The sequence below is a fragment of the Hibiscus syriacus genome, unplaced genomic scaffold, assembly GCF_006381635.1.
Source record: "Hibiscus syriacus cultivar Baekdansim isolate YM2019G1 unplaced genomic scaffold, ASM638163v2 tig00003725_pilon, whole genome shotgun sequence".
NCBI lineage: Eukaryota > Viridiplantae > Streptophyta > Magnoliopsida > Malvales > Malvaceae > Hibiscus > Hibiscus syriacus.
Genome location: NW_024061982.1, coordinates 2165477 through 2183727, shown reverse-complemented (window position 1 = coordinate 2183727; position 18251 = coordinate 2165477). Strand labels below are relative to the sequence as shown.

Sequence of the window (18251 nt, the reverse complement as noted above, 5' to 3'; positions counted from 1 at the left end):
CATGACCTCCTCCAAAACTTAGATGGTCGTCGTCCAGTGAATTGGGTTGAGACGCATGACGACCTGCACAGATTTGATGGTCGTCGTAAAGAAAGCGTTAATTGGGTTGAGAAGCATGTAACCTACATTAATGCTTGGAACAATAGGGCTTCATTCATGCCAACTCTTGACGCCATTCAAGACGACGACTTTAATTTTGATACTTCGGCTTACCTTGCTTATTTTTTGGATAATGGAAAGTCGTTCCTCACAACAATAGTAGAGAGGCGGCAATTTTTGAGGTTTAAGAAAAGATTTGGTAAAGCTGAATTATCTCTACCGAGTGGGAGTGGGAGTTCATCTCTACAAACTGAAGCGGAAATGACCGATGTGGATAATAGCGCACCACAATCGTTGCATCACGCAGTTGATGATTCTACTGGCCCGGCATACATACCAGAGTTTGTGCAACCTGAGGCACCCATCTATTCTCCTACGTTTTCGTCGACGTATGACTTTGAACACATGACAGTTCAAATACCCCCAATGAATGAGGGGATGGGTACAATACTCCTGAGCCACAACGGCCACAACGTATCAGACGTCCGCCCCGACATTATCATTCAACAACACCCCGACATCGACAACAATTGTAAACTCGTTTGCTATTTATTACAAATTATTTATTGAAATTAGACTACTTTTTTTAACCTTAACAAATTATTTATCATTATATAATGATTATCAAATCATTACTAAATCATCAAATCATTAAATATTTAAATCATTATTAAATCATTTTATAATGATTATTACTAAATCATTACTATAATGATTATTATCAAATCATTACTAAATCATCAATCATTAAATATTTAAATCATTATTAAATCATTTTTATAATGATTATTACTAAATCATTATTATAATGATTATTATCAAATCATTACTATAATGATTATTATCAAATCATTACTAAATCATCAAATCATTAAATATTTAAATCATTATTAAATCATTTTTATAATGATTAATAATACATAGAAATACATATATGATTACTAATGATGAGGCCTATATCTTGGTAAATTAGGACAATTGTTTTTTGAATGGCCTTCACCTCTACATAATCCGCATCTCTTTGCTTGACCTATCTCTTTAGCATGAAATCCATACTGGTATGAATTCGAGTGGACTCAGGTCGACCCTTTGGACTTCTGCGAAGCATTGGATTTGGTAGCCATTCATCATGATCCTTTTGGGCCAATATGATTCATTCGGGATCTGTCTGAACACATAGCTGTAGACATTTAATATCCTACGTAGGTGGAAGCATTCATCAACATAAGTGTATGCGCTTACACCAGCATACATACATGCAGCGACTGCATGAGCACATGGATATTTCCATGCCTGAAAACGACCACATCACACCATTTGTGTCGTAAATCAACTCTAAATGTTTGGTCTTCTCCTCCGACGTTACGACGTATGCACGACACGACAAAAGTATGACCAACTCGGTCGAAATTATGAACAACCATTGATGTTGCCAATCGCTCATTTGCTTCCATTGATTCCACCACTGTAGGAGCCCAAGTTTTACCTCTATTTATGAGACTCTCAATTTCCTTGCCTTTGTCCGACCAAACTTTACCCAGTCTAAAGTACGTCTCTTTCACCCACTCGCTATTGGGAGATGGCGTGTACCTTTTAGTACCGAATTAATGGCCTCAACAAGGTTTGTGGTCATATGTCCGTATCTCCGACCTTCATCGTATGCTTGCGACCATTTTTCCCGCGGTATTTTTGAAGCCCACTTCCAACACGCTGATCATCGTAAAATACCTTCAAATTCTCCAATCTCTTGTCAAAATTTGGTCGACGTAGTTCGTATCCTGTTCCATAATATATTGTGTTAAACCGCAATTAAAAAACCACGTAAAAATACACAAATATGAAATTAAAACTTACCCATGCTGACTATCTCGCTACGAATATGTGCGTTATGAAACTGGTCGATACTATTCTTGCCAATATGACGGATACAAAATGTCGGATATGCATACGGAGGTATCCAACGACTTCCTGGTCGTTCAATTGCTGCCAAAATACCCGTTCCTCTATCGGATATCAAGCAAACTCCATCTTCACGAACGACATATTGACGTAGATTGGTCAGAAAGAAATCCCAAGCCTGTTGTCTCTCCCTCAACAATGGCGAATGCAATTGGGAAGATATTTCGCTCACCATCTTGAGCAACTGCCATCAAAGTACATGCCTATATTGACCATACAACCACGTACCATCTACTTGGATCATACGTTTGCAAAATGGAAATCCTTCAATACATGCCTTGAATGCCCAAAATAGTCTATGAAATATTTTCTTCCCTGGCAGAAGTTGACCTTCTTCGTCATATGCGGGCATGGTTTGAGACTTCACTATAGTTCCTGGGATAAATCGCTTCATTGCTTGTAGCAAATGTGGTAGCTCATTGTACGATGTATCCCAATCTCCATACGTCAACTTCATTGCCTTCATTTTCGCATTCACACCTTGCCATATTTTACTTGATATCCAAATGGCTCGAATAGATGCAGCTAACACTGAACAAGATATCCTTGGATCCTTTTCAACCATCGCCTTCACGTATTCACATATTACATCGGAGTCCAATAGTCGGTGGTCTGTTCGATGGAGTTTTGCAAACATGTGTGCGAACCATTGTACCTCGTGATGACCCAAACATCGTGCCTTTGATTTTTCGACACTCTGATCTTCCACTTGCACTCTGGGCCATATTTTACACACTTTGCGTATAGGGTTTTTCTGGTTGGACTCTGCACATGGACATCAACATGGCATTTGATGCAGTACTCTTTAATCGCCAGCGTAGCTTCATTTTTCCTCTGAATTGCACCCCAACTGAAAATTCACCAGAATTATCGAATGATTCAGTCATTTGGTACGGAGGTAATGTGGCATGTCTGGGAATTCAGGTGCCCTCATTGCATCATAATCTATCTCGTACATGTGAGGAGTAGCTTCATACGGTGTCGGAACTTCATCAATTGCACCTCCCCAAAATTTTGTCACCTCGCCCAAAATCGATTTTCAGCGTCATTATCAACAACCAATTCCGGTATGTTTCTCGTCTCATACTCTGCTGCTGTAGATGTCCCCCCCGACTTCATTTACACTTTCCAATAGTGCCATAAAACTGTTCGGGAACCTGTATGTCGGCTCCTCAAACTGACTATATAAAGCCATTCAGATGGATTTTGAGCCACACCTCTTGATGACCCAGGAACATCACATTGTTACGCACATCAACAATAATTCAATAACTGCTATATTGGTGAATCATGTAATCCAACCATGGTTCCAATATCATCATCTTCTCAAGTGGAACTGCAGCATATCTGACTGGGTTAGAGCATATCATAAACCTATACCTCAAACCATCAACTGCAGCTCGAATTTCTTTCTATCTTATGCTTCATTTCTATAAATGTGATGTCTTTTTTGAACATCATATTTATTGGTTTTTCAGACTGAAAAACTACTCCGACCTCATTTTCCATAATCTGTCCATTATAATGGACAATCGTGAAAAAGTTGCTGCTCATTTTCTCTACAAATAAAAAAAAAATTAATTTAGATTAAAAAATTAGATAAGATAATTTCATAAATTATTAAAATATAATATACTATTATATTAATGATCAAATAAATTTATTATAACTTGATTGATTGCTTACTAATAAACCTAATAATGATTTGATAATTACTATTAATCTAATGATTTGATATTTAATGATTTAATAATAATATGATTTAGTCATAATCACTAATATTATTTATTATAAATATTTAATGATTTTGATTTGATACTAATCATTTAGTAATTATTACTAATATAATGATTAGTTTGATAATATTTTTATTTTTTAAAAATATCAAACAAATTGTTAGGCAAAACTGTCGATATACTGTTCTCGAAATAATTATTTCGCGAGATAATACGTTGTCCGGATTATTTCATTCAATTAATTTTTACTTCTTACTAATATACACATACATTGTAAATTAAAAATTTATTTTTAAAACAACACTAAATATTTTTAAACACAATATTTTTTAAAACGGAAATTATCTCGCACAAATTAGTTTATATAATCTAATATAAACTACTAACTACTAATTTACACATACACAACAACAAAAATGGACAACAAAAAATAATAAATTACTCACGTCTTTATGCTTCTTCCTTTACTTTTTTTCCTGCCTTGTTTCTTCTTCGAATCAATCTGTACGTGGGCAAATATTGTGAAATAATGTCATGTATGTGTAAACAAATATTTATTTAAACAACAATAGCTCCCACAAATTAATTTTATAATCTAATATTATAATATACCTTAAATAATAACTATTTCTTTATTATAATATAACTTAGTTAAAATAACAAACTAATTAAGCACTAATTAATTTTTTTATAATAACTTCAACTTCAACGAACAACCTAATATACGTTTAAAGACACATACAAATTAATAAATATTTTTTATTTAATAACTTAAACTAAGAAACTAATTAACTAATTTTTATATAATATAATATATAACTTAAACTAATACTAATATAATTAACTTAAACTAACAAACTAATAATTTATACTAACAAACTAATTAACTAGATTTTAATTTTACCCTAAACCCGAAACTAACAAACTAATAATTTCATATATTAAACTAAATTAAACAATAAAAAATTACCTCACGAACTATGTTTGAGCCTTTATCTTCTTTTCTTCTTCTTCCTTTCCTTTCTCTCGGCAAAGTTTATATTTGCCGGTTCTGCTTGTGCTTCTACCCTAAACACCATATCCTTTATATAGGGTAAATTCACGAGATAATGTTCTCGAATTTTTTTTTTCACGATATGGTGCACATCATAGATTAATTGCTGGAATGGGGTGAATTACAGTGATCGCCATAGGACGCCATGCAATCCAGGCGACCTTGGAGGTCGCCATGCAATCCAGGCGACCTTGGAGGTCGCCATGCAATCCCATTAGTTGCAAGAAACAAGTTGGTCAGCCATTAGAAACAAGTTGCACTCTGGTGGTACGGGCGCTTTCCCAAGAAACAAGTTGCAAAGTTGTTCCACCTTATTAAACTCATGTGACATTACCACCGGCATCCCATTAGTTTGGACCCCGAGTTGCATTGCTACATCCTCCAAAGTTATCGTGCATTCGCCACACGGCAAATGAACGTGTGCGTTTCTGGTCTCCAACGTTCAATCAACGCACTGATCAAACCTGGGACCACTTGTAATCTCGCACAAATGTTATATACCAAAATCCAGCCTCTTGCAAATTTTCTTCTATTAGTGGGTGTGGCTTGGGCACTTTATGTAGTCGAAGACGAAGGACTCGCTGCTCGTCCTCCTACAATTAAATATTTCAAAAAAATTATCACAATCATAAAATAATATTCAAATATTTATTAATTATAATTCATTAAACAAATATTTTATTCACCATTAATTCCCAAATGACTTGAAATATGTTCATTGTCAAGCCTCAACAGTGGAATTTGGTCAGCCAAACTAAACTTTTTAAAAATATAAGTTAAACGTAAACGCTAAACCCTTAAACAACTAATAAAATATTCTTTTATATAACTAAAACTAACTAATAAACTATTTTTTCATTATAATATACTATTAATAAACTTACTAACTAATTTTTATATAATATAAATTCAACAAACAATATACTAACTACTTTAACTAACACAAACTAATTAAATAATTTTTTTTATAACTAACTATTAACAATACAAACATAATTATTTTTAACTATATAACTATCAAACATATACTAATTAAATAATTTTTAATTTAGTATACTATAACTTAAACTAACAATCAATAACCCTAAACTAACAAACTAATTAACTGCTTTGTTGTTTAACCCTAAACCCTAAACTAACAAATTAAACATTTATAATAAAACTAATTTAAATATAAAAAAATTTACCTTATCCCCTTTCTTCTTCTTACTTTCCTTTTCCCTTTCTTCCTTTCCTTTCTCCCTTCTTTCTTCTTTCTCGGCTGCAATCTCTTCTCCCTTTCTTCTGCAATCTCTTCTCCCTTTCTTTCTTTCTTTTATAACCGGCTGAGGCCTCAATTATTCACCAATTGTACAATTGCAGCTGATTTCACGCGTTCAATTATGTACCAATAATCAATGGTTCACATGCCTCAAATGGTTCACATGCATGGGAGGTGTAGGCATGCAGCGGGGAGCACGTGAATTGGGAGGTGTAGGCAATGCAGCGGGGAGCACGTGAAGGAATCTATGTGGCTATGGTGTGCTGTGCATGTGCATGTGATGGAATGGGCGGGACTACATGGCGACCTACAAGGTCGCCGGGACTACATGGCGACCTACAAGGTCGCCGGGACTACATGGCGACCTACAAGGTCGCCTAGGCTGCATGGCGACCTCTCTATTTGCATGGCTCGGCATGGCTCGTATATGGCTCGTTGCATGCTCCCAATTGGCTCTCTATTCCTGCATGCTCCCCATTGGTCGTATATGGCTCGTTGCATGCTCCCCATTGGCTCTCTATTCCTGCATGCTCCCCGTGGGCTCGTATATGCTCGTTTGCATGCTCCCATTGGCTCTCTATTCCTGCATGCCCCATTGCCTCGTTGCATCCTCCCCATTGGCTCGAACTCGTATATGGCTCGTATATGGCTCGTATGTCCACCCTCGTATGTCACCCGTATGTCGCCAGGATTGCATGGCGTCCTCCAAGGTCGCCTGGATTGCATGGCGTCCTATGGCAATCACTGTTGAATTCACCCCATTCCAGCAATTAATCTATGATGTGCACCATATCGTGGAAAAAAAAAATTCGAGAACATTATCTCGTGAATTTACCCTTATTTTTTGTTAAGAAACTAAATAAGGAAGTGGAACAGAGAGCGTTAGAGAATGCTCATGACTCTCTATATCTCTCTTCCTGGTCTTTTGTCAAATTCAAAGAGAGAGACCTACTTGTCAAATTCAGAGAGAGAGAGAGAGAGAGAGAGAGAGAGAGAGGTGGCGGTAAACGACGCCGTACACATGCAGATTTTGTGACAGAAAGCCACACAGCTGACTGGGTCAGAAAGAGAGAGAAATTCACTCAATTGGGACGTGAAAGAGTCAGACGTTATAAGAGGAGAGGAGGGGAAGAAGAATCAAATATTGGAGAATTGTCAGTTTGATCATTGGAAAGGGTTGAATAATAGCGTTTCTATTCACCAATCTAACTACCTGTTAGTGTTTCTTTCTTTTCAAATACTCGTTCGCTACTCGAATGTGTTACCCCGTTTCTTTAACATAATATCAGAGTTTATCTCTAACTTTTTAATAAAATAATATTTTAATTCATTTTTTCCTGAAATATTTTGGTTATAATATTTTATTTTGTGATAAAATATCTTCTAATTGAATAAAAATTATTAAAATAATTAATACTTATTGTTGACATGATAATTTTTATATGTCTAGAGTAATAATATAATATATGACACACCATATTTATGTACATAGTATGTGTCACGTTATTACTTATATATTCGTGGCATGTATCATGCCACTACTTATGTGCATGTTGCATGTGTCACATTATCACTTTAAACACACAGTATATGTTATATCATTATTTTTAACTTGTGATGTCATCACTTATGTACATGTGACATGTCTTATGTAATCGCTTTAGACACATAAAACTTGCCACATCGATGACAACATTTATTTTTAGTCAACAAACAAATTTTATCTAACTATAGATTAACCATAAATAATTTTATCTTAAAAAAAATATTAAAAATTATACTCTAAAAATATGAACCAAATAATTTAAAATATTAAAAATTAGCATCTCTAAAAATATGAACCAAATAATTATTTAAACAAACATTAATTTTCTTTTATCATCTCCTTATTGCAATATTAAGAATCAACTTATGCTTTAATGGCCTCTTTGGTGAATGTCATTGTAACATCCTCAATACCGGTTAGTGACTAAATTGTAAAGTCTCATAATTTAGTGATGTAAAATAGAATATTGAATAGTATAAGATTTATTTGTAAATATTGTATGAATTGAATTGAAATGAAGAAGGAATAGAAGGGCAAAGAGGTCTTTATAAGGAATAAGAAAAGAAGGGTTTATATATGTATCCACGTGGGTTGAATAGGGGAGAACACAAAGGTTTCCAGAGTTCTTTTCTTCTTCTTTCTTCCTTGTACGTGTAAGCAAAACAAGGTGAGTTTTCTAATTATGAGTTTCTTGTTAAATTTAGATTGGTTTTGATTATTAGATGATAACTAAGCTTAAGAAAAGCTTAGGTTATCTTAAAATCAAATGATGTTGGAGTTAGAAGAGATTAAAGATTAGATTCTTTAATGAAATCTTGGAATAGAGTTCATATCTAGAATTGGAAGTTAAATTTGATTTGTCATCAATCTAGTTAAGACATATTAAGGTTAGAAGTGGAATTAAATCATATTGCAAAGTTGGTATATTCTGGATTTCACACAGGAGGATAGGATCTGAGGTTTAAGATGAAATAAATGAGTATAGATTGGTTAGTATGTACTGGAGTTAAGAATATAAAATGGATGAAACACAAAAGATTTAAGCTGAAATGGATAAGTTTTCGGGTTCAAGAAATGAATTTTGCAGAGTGCATCGGTGCACATTCAACGTGTACCAATGAATCAAGAGAAAATCCCCAAATTTGTTGAAGGTGCATCGATGCACATGGAGTGTATCGATGCACTCATTTAAAATAAATGAACATCGAATGCCATTAGGCATCGATGCATAAGGAGTGCATCGATGCACCTGCTTAAAATACAAACATCGATAGGATTTATGCACCGATGCACCGATGTATGGGTATGCTCGATGCACCGTCAAGGGATGCATCGATACATGGTGTAGTGCATCGATGCATACCTTCAGTAAGCGATGGAAATAGCTTTCTTTTAGCCTAAGGATTAATATTTGGAATATATCAATTTGTATGCTAATAAGTATCATGTATACTATGTATTTAGAGCGTAATCTTATTCCAGAACAATCGAAGGATTAGAATCGAATCAAAGCAAGGCTAAGGTGAGTGCATTTATAATTAAAGTGTATAGAGACAGACTTGTGATAGTCTATCTCTGATAATTGATTAATGATTCCATACCCATGTATATGCATACATATACTATTGTAATAGTGATTGCATGCATAATTCATTATATGTTCATATGACATTGAATGAACAAATATCATTGCCAGAGATATAATCCAGGTATGTGAATAATGGAAAAGATTATGGTTTATATGAAAGTGCTGAAAGAGATGAAATGAGAAATGCATTCTATTAAAGCCCATGTTATAGATACGAGAGTTATATTGCCTCACTAAGTCTATGACTTAGCGTGTAAGCGATTTATACGTAGATACTAGGAACAAAGAAGAGCAGTACTAGAAGTGGCAATAATAACATCACTACTAAAAGATCAGATCATAAGTAATTGGCAAAGTAGGTATTTTGGGGTGTATAGAGTGTTGGCATGTAATAAGTTGTTAATTACGAATGCTCTGATCGATTTTGTATTTCGTGATCTGATCGATTTTGTATTTCGTGATCTCTTTATGTAAATTAACGTATTTTATTTTAATGAAAGTTTAAAATTTCCCTGTTTTTTCTTTAAGTGACAAGTTTGAAAAGTCAATGTGACACCTCAGACTCATAGGGTCGAATACGGGTTAGGGGTGTTACATTTAATAGTATCAGAGCTACGGTTTAGTCAATTCTCAGCATAAACCGAAGTCTAGAAGGTCTTATAATGTATACATACCAACAAATTAGTGAAAACTTGATCTGATAGAATAGTAAGTTGTTTTTTGCTAATAGAATGATATTATTGTGTCTTAATAGATGTTCGGACATGGTAGTTCTAGAAATGAAGCGGGAGAGATAGACCCGTTGAAAGTAGTAATTCACCTGCCCTGGCCAGGCAGAGTGAAGAACAGACACCCTCAGGAGTGCCTGTGAATGATCAAGATGTATTCTTTAGAACGTTACACACGGTATTGACGCGTTTCCAGCCTCCTACTATTTCAACTCCTAAAATGAATGTTGCGAAAGAGTTGAAGGGTTTAAGATCTCCCGAGTTTAGAGGGGAAGCTGAGGAACTTGGTCATTATTTTTAGAAGAATTCAAGCATAAGTACATCGGAGATCAATTTGTTCGACAGAGATGAAACAAGAGTTCATGAATTTGAAGCAATGGAATCACATTGTATATGAGTACGAGTGTGAATTCAATAAGTTGAGCCGCTTTGCTGCCGAGCTTGTTCTACAGAGAATGATGCTTGTGAATGGTTCGTAGAGGGGTTACATCATCGGTTGAAGGAAATGCTGATTGTATTGAATCTATCCTCGTTTCAAGATAGTCATCGTGCCAAAGCTTTGGAAAGAGCTCAGAATGAGAGATTTAAAATTCAAGAGTCAGACAGTCAAAAGAATGGGTGCTTCTTCAAGTTCTGCACCATCAAAAAGGGGAAAAGATGTTGATTCTCGACCCCAAGGAAGATCAGAGTCAGTGGCATCCTCTGCTAGAGGATCGAATCCGATGAAAGGTAGACAAACTCAGTCAGTGAGATCTGGAGCTGGGAGAGCTAATCAGAGTCAAGTCAGACAATGCCCACATTGTGGAAAGAATCATTCAGAGATATGTAGGATAATTTCAGAGGTCTATTTCTGCAGGCCAAAGGGGAAGAGGTAGAGGCAGAGGAAGAAATCGGTCAGAGTCCTCTGCTCAACAAGAGATAAAATTTTCATGGACCCACGAATGCAAGAGTTTTGAAAGGTTAAAGAAGATTTTGACGAAGCTCCAGTGTTGATTCAACCCGATTCTGGCAAGAACTTTGTAGTGTACAGTGATGCGTCTCATAACGGTTTGGGATGCGTGTTAATACAAGAAGGCAAAGTAGTGGCCTATATTTCGAGGCAACTAAAACCACACGAAAAGAATTATCATACACACGATCTGGAGATGGCGGCCGTAGTGTTTGCTCTTAATATTTGGCGTCACTATTTGTATGGTGAAAAGTGCTATTTGTATACGATCATAAGAGTTTAAAGTACTTGATGACTCAGAAAGAGTTGAATTTAAGACAGAGAAGATAGGTGGAATTTCTCAAGGATTATGACGTAGTGATCGATTTCATCCAGGGAAAGCGATGTGGTAGCAGGTGCCTTAAGTCGAAAGACGTTTGTAGCCTACGAGCTTGGATGCTAGACTATCGTTAAGAGGAGACGGTGCCATATGTGCGGAATTGGCTCTCAAGCCATCATGGCTAAATCGAATTAGAGTATTGCAGGCTAGAGATGAAAGTGTTCAAAGAAGCTACATCAAATAAGGAATGAAGAGTGTACAGATTAAGATGAAAATGGATGGGAACCTATATTATCAAGGGAGGCTAGTGATTCCAGTTGATAATGAATTAAAGAATGATCTATTAATAGAAGCTCACTGTAGTCCATTAACGCTGCACCCAGGAGGAAACAAATGTATATGGATCTCAAGAGTCGATATTGGTGGCCTGGAATGAAGAAACATTACGGAATTTGTATCAAAGTGTATGACTTGACAACAAGTCAAAGCTGAGCATCATGTTCCGTCGGGACTATTACAATCAGTATCAATTCCTCAGTGGAAATGTGAGAATGTAACAATGGATTTGTGACGGGTTTACCTTTAACTCCGAAACAAAAGGGATTCAATTTGGGTGATTGTAGATAGATTGATAAGTCAGCCCATTTTATCCGGTGCAAACTGATTTCTCCATGGATAAATATTTCGAACTATATGTTAGAGAAATACGTTTACATGGTATACCTGTTTCCATAATTTTTGATCGGGATCCTAGATTCACATCGCGATTTTGGAAATCATTACATGGAGCATTGGGAACTCGGTTGAACTTTAGTACAACATTTCATCCTCAGACCGATGGACAGTCCGAGCGAACTATCCAAATTCTGGAGGATATGCTTAAAGCTTGCGTAATCGAATTCAAAGGATCGTGGGAAAGGTATTTGCCACTTGCTGAATTTGCATATAACAATAGTTATCAGTCAAGCATCAAAATGGCTCCCTATGAAGCTCTTTATGGAAGAAGATGTCGTACGCCCTTGAATTGGTTTGAGCTTAATGATAAAGAAATTATTGGTCCCGAGTTGATTCAGGAAATGGAAGAAAAAGTTCAAGTGATTAAGTAACATCAAAACAGCTGATAGACAGAAATCGTATGCAGATTTAAAGAGAAAGAAATAGAATATTAAGTTGGAGACAAAGTGTTTCTTAAAGTTTCTTCTTGGAAGAAGGTTCTGAGAATTGGATGTAAAGGAAAATTGAGTCCTCGGTTCATTGGACCCTATGAGATTATTAAGAGAGTATGATCAATAGCATAACAGCTAGCTTTGCCATTTGAAATGGAAAAGATACACAATGTCTTTCATGTCTCAATGCTTCGGAAGTATCGATTTGATCCATCCCATATCGTGAATACTGAAGAGATCAAGGTTCAACCAAATTTGACTTATGAAGAGGAACTTATTCAAATACTAGCTCATGAGGTTAAACAACTAAGAAACAAGACTATTCTATTGGTTAAAGTCTTGTGGAGGAATCACAAAGTAGAGGAAGCAACATGGGAGCGTGAAGAGGACATGAGGATTAAGTACCCCTATCTCTTTGCGTAATAAAAATTCGAGGACGAATTTTCTTAAGGGGGAGATTTGTAACATCCTCAATAGGGTTAGTGACTAATTGTAAAGTCTCATAATTTGGTGATGTAAAATAGAATGATTGAATATTATTAAGATTTATTTGTAAATTATTATATGGAATTGAATTGAAATGAAGAAGGAATAGAAGGGAAAATAGGTCATTTAAAAGGAAATAAGAAAAGAAGGGTTATATATGTATCCACGTGGGTTGAAGAGGGGAGAACACAAAGGCTTCTAGAGTTCTTTTCTTCTTCTTTCTTCCTTGTACGTGTAAAGCAAAACAAAGGTGAGTTTTCTATTATTGAGTTTCTTGTTAAATTTAAGATTGGTTTTTGATTATTAGATGATAACTAAGCTTAAGGAAGCTTAGGTTATCTTAAAATCAAAGGATGATGGAGTTAGAAGAGATTAAAGATTAGAGGTTCTTGAATGAAATCTTGGAATAGAGTTCATATCTAGAATTGGAAGTTAAATTTGACTTGTCATCAAATATAGTCAAGATATATTAAGGGTTAGAAGTGAAATTAAATCATGTTGCAAAGTTGGTATAATTCTTGGATTTCATAAGGAGGATAGGATTATGAGGTTTAAGATGAATAAATGAGTATAGATTGGTTTAAGTATGTGTACTGGAGTTAAGAATATAAAAGGGGATGAAACATGAAAGATTTAAGCTGAAATGGATAAGTTTTCGGGTTCAAGAAATGAATTCTGGGCAGAGTGCATCGGTGCACATTCAACGTGTACCGATGCATCAAGAGAAAAATCCCAGAATTTGTTAAAGGTGCATCGATGCACATGGAGTGTATCGATGCACTCATTTAAAATAAATGAACATCAAATGCCATTAGTGCATCGATGCATAAGGAGTGCCTCGATGTACCTGCTTAAAATACAAACATCGAATAGGATTTATGCACCGATACATAGTGTAGTGCATCGATGCATACATTCAGTAAGCGATGGAAATAGCTTTCTTTTAGCCTAAGGATTAATAGTTTGGAATATATCAATTCGTATGCTGATAAGTATCAATTACTATGTAGATTTAGAGCGTAATCTTATTCCAGAACAATCAAAGAATTAGAATCGAATCAAAGCAAGGCTAAGGTGAGTGCATTTTATAGTTAGAGTGTATAGAGACAAGACTTGTGATAAGTCTATCTCTAATAGTTGAATTAATGATTCCATACACATGTATATGCATACATATACTATTGTAATAGTGATTATATGCATAATTCATTATATGTTCATATGACATTGAATGAACGAATATCATTGCCAGAGAATATAATCCAGGTATGTGAAATAATGGAAAAGATTATGGGTTTATATGAAAAGTGTTGAAAGAGATATGAAATGAAAAATGTATTCATATTAAAGCCCATGTTATATGATATGAGAGCTATAGGTATAGTTGGCATGCCAAGAGTCGAGGGTATATTAGTCCTTCGGGACATATTCAGTGGTCCTTCGAGATGTATCCAGTGGTCCTTCGGGATGTATCCAGTGGTCTTTCGGGACATAGTGGTCCTTCGGGACAAATACTGAACAAATGTTCAGTGCCCCATGAGGGAATTTATTGAGCTGTGGTGACAGCATTAGTGCACAACCTCAATGTACTCAAATACCTCTATTCTCAATAATTTACATGGGCAATTAAAAGATAAATTAAGGTGAAAGTGATACAAGAAGATAAGTTTCATATGTACATGACATGTTTATATCGGTTATAGTGAAATATATACATGCATATTGAAATGTCATGATCAAATGGGTAAGAATGCATATTCATGAATCTATAGCTACAAGTTTATTTATGCCTCACTAAGTCTATGACTTAGCGTGTAAGTGATTTACACGTAGGTACCAGGAAACAAGAAGAGCAGTACTAGAAGTGGCAAGAATATCATCACTACTAAAAGATCAGATCAGAAGTAATTGGCAAAGTAGGTATTTTAGGTTGTGTATAGAGTGTTGGCATGTAATAAGTTGTTAATTACGAATGCTCTGATCGATTTTGTATTTCGTGATCTCTTTTATGTAAATTAACGTATTTTTTTTAATGAAAGTTTAAAATTTCCCTGTTTTTCTTTAAGTGACAAAGTTTGAAAAGTCAATGTGACACCTCGGACTCATATTCGGGTCGGATACGGGTTATGGGTGTTACAGTCACTATGTCAGTGATATGATCTCGATTATGAGTTTCGAATCATATATGATTGCCCGATCGTGATTCTAGTAAGAAATTAAATTGCTTGCTTTGAACGGAAGATGATGGAAGTTATAGTCTGGATGTAATGAAAGTATGGCGAAGGTATGGGTTGTTAATGGCGTGAAATATGAAAGATGGATTGAAAAGAAAATGGATTGTGACCCTCTAACTATATGGAGTTAGGAACCAACAATATAAATAGATGGAATCGTAGTGGAAGTAGATGGAACGTGACCCACTATCTATAGATGAGCTAGGAACCAACGCTATAACAAAAGGAAATGGATGAAGACAACAAGACTATCTTGAAGCCGATAAAGTTTTACAAGAGAACAAGAATGAAAGAAACCTCTCAAAGATGTTTTATATATTCAAATGTGTCTACAAATGATCCCAAAGGTTCCTATTTATAGTGTTTCTAAACAGCATATGAAAAGACTCAAAAGATGAAAACATTCTCTTCAATTTAGCAATAAAATGCACTTGAATGCTTTGTCTTCTTATCTTCAAGGTTGGTTGAATATTCTAGATCATTTTAGGATGAATCTAGACAATTTGAAGCTTAGTTTGACCTTAATTTCGTCCAAGGGATCAAAGACTCTTGCTATTCCATGCTGAAAATTGTCTTAACAAGTGAATTAAATCACCCTTCATTGCATGTTCTCTTGAAGAATATGAACAGACCTTGAACTTAGATGATAACAATCAGCTTTGAATGCCTTGAATGGGTGAATTAAGAGTCCTTCAATGGCTTGTCACTTGGCTGAAGTTGAAAATACTCTCCCTTGGCTCAAACTCATCCAAATCATTCATGCATAAAATTCTCGTAACAAAATTCCAGCCTGCACTGTCTTCAATAAATCGATCATATCTCAAGCTCCCGATATCGGATTAAGGTGATTCAAAAGGCGTTGGAAAGCTAAGAGATAGAGGAATAATGTCCAATTGATTTCTAGAACAAAAAACATCTGTATCACATCCAGAATTGGAAGACATTCTGACTGACATTCTTGCATATGATGAAACCATTCAACTTCTCTCATGCATCTAGACACAAAGGTGAACTTTATTCAATATTTAATTGGAAATATGCATGAAACAATTAAGAATTAATTTAATAAACGAACTAGTTTGATTAATGAATTAGTTTAATTAATGAACTACTTCCTTAAATGAACTAGATGATTTAAATGCAATGCATGCTTAAATGAACAACACACTTATTAAATGCAATGAATGTCATGCAAATTCATGCATAAGCAACGTAAAGTGTTTCTCCCTTATTATTCCTCCTTCATCACATTCCAAACTTGATGTAAACATACTCTCCATGGCTGCTTGAAACTCCTTACCCCTTGCTCGTGTGATGGGGCCACTTGGGTACTTCTTCGGGTCTTTGCTATTGGTGATAATATCAATCCCTCCCTCTTTAAGGCGATTTGTCCCCAAATCGTCACCTATATCATAAGGAGACAAGTCAGCAACATTGAAGGTTGCACTGACATTAAATTCACCTCGAAGATCTAATTGATAGGTGGTGTCATTGATCTTCTTGACTATTTGGAATGGTCCATCTCCCCGAGGCATTAATTTGGACTTTCGTTGAGCCGGAAACCATTCTTTCCTCATGTGCAGCCACACCCAATCCCCTGGCTCAAAAGTAATCCGCTTACGACCTTATTTGCTTGCAAGAAGCAAATGATTGGTTCAAAACATTACTAGAACTGTCACAACGATCCAAGTTCTCAACCATGGCGAGAAGGACAAGAGTGTACCATAATGGTCCTTCATGCCCCAATCCAGTTCTAATGATGTATTTTATACTGAACTTGTTTTCCAATGCTCAACTGATCAATGATCTTCCTAATTTTTTCAGTAAGATGTTTTGATGCCCCTGAATTAGGAATTTATGACTTAGATTAATCCAAAAGTGAGTATTAAATCAATGAGCATTCGGTATAGGATTTTTGCTCAATGCAAAAATGTACAAGTATTAATTTAGAGATGAACATGAGATTTACTTACAAGAAGAGATTTAAATAGCGATCTACTATTAGAATAACTGTCATTATATAGTAATAGAAGTATCGTCCAAAATCGTTATTACATGATTATAATACTCATGATCACAGTAATAATATCCCTTATGTCCACAATTACAATAATCGCAACACATCCACAATTTAAATGATGCTTAGACTATAGCCTCTATCATAAGAAATCCTTAAAGACTTAAAAGGTTACCGAAAGGGCTCACCATATAATTCCTGCACATGATAATTTGTTATGTACTTTCCACAAATATACATTGCTTCTTGAAAATTACTGGGAAAAACCAAAACAAACGTAGCTTAATTTGGTTGGTAAAGAGAAAAAACCACGGAGAATTCGTTATTCACAAATTAAAGAATCTTCATTTTCATTTCTTTCTTTACATTCTTTTTTATTACTCTCAATCAAAATTACAGAAAACACTAAAGACCTCGTGGAATTTGTTGAGGAAGCCTGACCGGACCTGGGAAGCAGGGGACCGAACAGCCACGCCGTGCCAGCATATACCACCCTTACACATCTCGTGCACTTGAACGGAAGCGGCATCTTGATGAATGATGATCACCGCCGGAAATTGCGTGCGTGGCTTTACGACTGACGTCCAACGTCAGGTTCCCGACCAAGATCAAACCCACCACCGTGCTCGACGCTATCAGCACAAACCCACCACCGAGGCTCCGCCCGCACACTAAACCAAACGCCTTTATCCCCGCTATCACAGCCACGTATATCATCATCAAATTCCCAATCACCGCATCAGATATCGCCATATCCGCCCGCGGTTCACAACTCAGAGACTAGGTGCAGCGTTGGCTAAGATAAGGGCGCTGATGAGCAAGAAAAAATGGAATCTCGTGGAAGGAAAGATATTTTCCAACGAGTTAAATGAGTCGTCCCGGGCATGTCGGGTTGGGGTTTTAAATTTATTAAATTAATAAATATATAAAACAGTGGATTGATAAAGTAAAATGGAGGAAGGCACCAAAGTATTTATAGTACACCAGCCGATTTTTTCCTTCCAATAGCGTAACGCCACGTTTCTAATCTAAGCTATTAATTGAGATAAGTACTTTGAAATCAATTCTATTAAAATTTAATTTGTGTGTTTTTAGATTGTTATTTTAGA

The 18251-nt window shown here is 35.5% G+C and overlaps 1 pseudogene; it reads right to left on the bottom strand.

Annotated features, from left to right (window-relative positions):
• Positions 1-17547: 17547 nt before the first annotated feature.
• On the bottom strand, positions 17548-18019 carry LOC120184101 (annotated as a pseudogene).
• Between the last annotated feature and the right edge of the window lie 232 nt (positions 18020-18251).